This window comes from Vipera berus (genome assembly GCF_964194415.1).
Source record: "Vipera berus genome assembly, chromosome: W".
NCBI lineage: Eukaryota > Metazoa > Chordata > Lepidosauria > Squamata > Viperidae > Vipera > Vipera berus.
Window position 1 is genome coordinate 68,880,657 of NC_138210.1, and position 2,500 is coordinate 68,883,156.

Consider the following 2,500-nt stretch of genomic DNA (forward strand, 5'->3'; position numbering starts at 1 on the left):
GAAGGAGATGGAAGTGAGAAGGAGGAAGGGAAGGGAGAAAAGCAGATGGAAGAAAGAAAAAGAAAGAAAGAAAGATGAGTATAAGGAGAAGGAAAGGAAGGAAAGGGAAAGAAGGGGAAGGGTAAGGAAAGGAAAGGAAGGGAAGGAATAATGCTAAACTCTGCTTTATTTCCAAAACATTTAATTTAATCAAACTATTAACCCTTACGGAATTTATGCTCCAAGCTGCCTGAAGCTACAGAGTGTATATGGTACATGGGGAAGCAGTAAAGCCATTCTGCATCCTGTTCTGAGTAACCAGATTGTATCTGAGGTCCCAAATCCTACCATTGAATGATGACCTCATGAAAGATGTGAGATCCATGGAGGACCCGATCTTGGTCTATTGATGTTCTCCCCCCCTTTTGGAACCACCCCAGTCACATTTTATTGAATATTCTTGATGAGCAGCATCTCACATTAGGGCCAAGGTCTCACTTCTCTGTGTCTACCTTCCGGCCAAGTAATTTATTCAGAGCCCGTTTCATATCTTCATTCCTTAAGGTATAGATAATGGGGTTGAGCAATGGAGTCACCGCAGTGAAGAAGACCGAAACCACTTTGTCCTCTGCGAAACCTGTGGAAGGACGGGAATAAATGAAGATGCAATGTCCCAGGAAGAGAGTCACCACTGTCAAATGGGCTGCACAAGTGGAAAGAGCCTTGTGTTGGCCTGCCACCAAACGGGCACGCAGGGAGACCAAGATGACACCATAGGAGGCCACCAACACCACGAAGCAGACCACAGAGATCAGGCCCGAGTTGGACACAATCAGGACCTCAATGACATATGTGTCAGTACAGGCAAGCTTGATGACTGGGGGAACATCACAGAAGAAGTTGTCCACCACCTTAGGGCCACAGTAGGGGAGTCTGATTGTCATGCCAATCAAAGCAAGGGAATGGATGGTTCCACCAACCCAAATGGTGCCTGCCAAGAGCAGACAGACCTTATGGTTCATGACATTGAGATAGTGCATGGGGTTGCAGATGGCTACGTAGCGATCATAGGCCATGACGGTGAGGAGAAAGATCTCAGTGCAGGCAAAGAGGTGAAGGAAAAACATCTGAGCAATACAACCTCCTGACTGTGGAGTGGCAGATATCAATGAAAGAGAGGTTGCTCAAGAAGAAGTACATGGGGGTATGGAGGTTCTGGTCCAGCATGATGGTGATCATGATGAGTATGTTCCCGGCCAAAATCAGCAGGTAGATCACCAGGAAGATTGCAAATAGAACCTGTTGGGTCTCAGGATTGTTAGAAAGGCCAACAAGCACGAATTCGGTCACTGAGGTCCAGTTCTGTATGGGGCTGGTCCAATTTGAAGTCATCTCTTCACCCATTTCTATTCTGGAGAAAAGAGAAAACAATACCCTGTATTATTTTGCTTAGGAAAAAAAACAAAGGCAACGAACTCACAGTTCTACGAGCTTCATGTCATAAAATGAGCATGTGATACTTGCTTTATCAGGACAATGAGATTTACCAAGTCCAGCTTTTCCCTTCCTGGTTAAGCAGATATCTTTGAGAAACCCACCAGCGAAAGTTGATGGCCATAATTCTCTTTTTCTGGTTCCCTGCAGGAAACTGATATTCAGTAACTGAATGCCCTTGAATATGGCTCTCTGTAGCTATTATAACCAAATAGCTTCTCTGCCTGCCTGCCTGCCTGCCTGCCTGCCTGCCTGCCTGCCTGCCTACCTACCTACCTACCTACCTACCTACCTACCTACCTACCTACCTACCTATCTATCTATCTATCTATCTATCTATCTATCTATCTATCTATCTATCTATCTATCTAAAGTTTCTGTCATCTCCTGGTGGTCTCCTGCCCAAGGTCTTGGTAACATGTTTTTTTTTAAAATAATCCATTCAATCACATCTGATTTTCAAAAACTGCCTGGACAAGTCCCTGCAGGGGAGGAGGGGGGTGTTGGCAAGGTTTTTCAAGAGTGGTTTGCCAATGCCTCCTTCCTAGGGCTCAGAGAAAGTGACTGGCTCAAGGTCACCCAGCTGTTTTTGTGCCTAAGGCAGCACTAAAACTCACAGACTCTGGGTTTCTAGCCTGACGTCTTAACCGCGACACCAAACTGGCTCTCTTAGTAACCTACTGAATGATACAATCCTAGAATGTTATTTAGACCATTTTAGGTCCTCAAGTTGAACCTTCTATTCCTTGTAAAAATCCTAATTGAAGCGTCTGGAGAAAGGGGCGCCCCTCTGCTTAATTATATCTAGCTAAGATGAACCCTGTTTCTGGGTCATCAGTCCCATTGTCAAACAGAAAGCTTCTTTTAATTTAAAAGCATTCAGGCAGAATTCATCACCTGTCCAGTTCTGGACAAAGCGATTGCATATAAGTGATGCTACACACCTACTTCACCACCTGTTTTCCTTGTTACCTTCTGGGAGGGGGCTTTGCGGTATCCGAAGCAGAAAATCCAGATTCCGTCACAG

At 45.1% G+C, this 2,500-nt stretch overlaps 1 pseudogene across 1 annotated transcript; it reads right to left on the reverse strand.

Annotated features, from left to right (window-relative positions):
* Positions 1 to 473: 473 nt before the first annotated feature.
* Positions 474 to 1,371, reverse strand: LOC308676546 (olfactory receptor 4E1-like; annotated as a pseudogene). The gene has a single exon. The product of its transcript is annotated as an olfactory receptor 4E1-like (transcript).
* Positions 1,372 to 2,500: the final 1,129 nt, after the last annotated feature.